The sequence below is a fragment of the Seriola lalandi genome, unplaced genomic scaffold (assembly GCF_002814215.2).
Source record: "Seriola lalandi dorsalis isolate HSWRI2012SDOR001 ecotype SW California unplaced genomic scaffold, Sedor1 jcf7180002054752, whole genome shotgun sequence".
NCBI lineage: Eukaryota > Metazoa > Chordata > Actinopteri > Carangiformes > Carangidae > Seriola > Seriola lalandi.
This window is the reverse complement of record NW_019525305.1, coordinates 49,493-49,961: the sequence shown is the minus strand read 5'-3', so window position 1 is coordinate 49,961 and position 469 is coordinate 49,493.

The following is a 469-nucleotide window of genomic DNA, read 5'->3' as shown; positions in this document are numbered from 1 at the left end:
GGGGTTGGGGAGCGAAGGAAGAGTCCAACACGCCAACATCCTGTCCGACATCTCCGCACGTCCCTCTGTTAAACACTGTGTCCATTAAAATAAGAATCCACTGTTTCCCATCCACTTCTGTTCAGTGCAGATGTGACTCAGTCTGAATCCACTGAGCATCAGCAGGACGGGTCAGCAGGGGGGAAGTGAAGGGAGCAATATTCAAAATATGTTGAGCATAATTATTTATATTTAAACAGGAGCTCTGGTGCATAAATGTCCCATTATTATCCTGGACAAGCAGCATTTTCTCTAATTTTAGCTCTATAAAGTTTTGAGTTTGATCTGGACGAGTCTGATTTACAGTTTCCTGATATTTTATATTTATATTTATATTATGACTGCAGAGTGGGCAAGTTATTAAAGCTCCTCCAGTGTAAAGGTCTGTGTCCATGTGTAGTGTGATTATAGATCAGCTCTAGCTTCTATA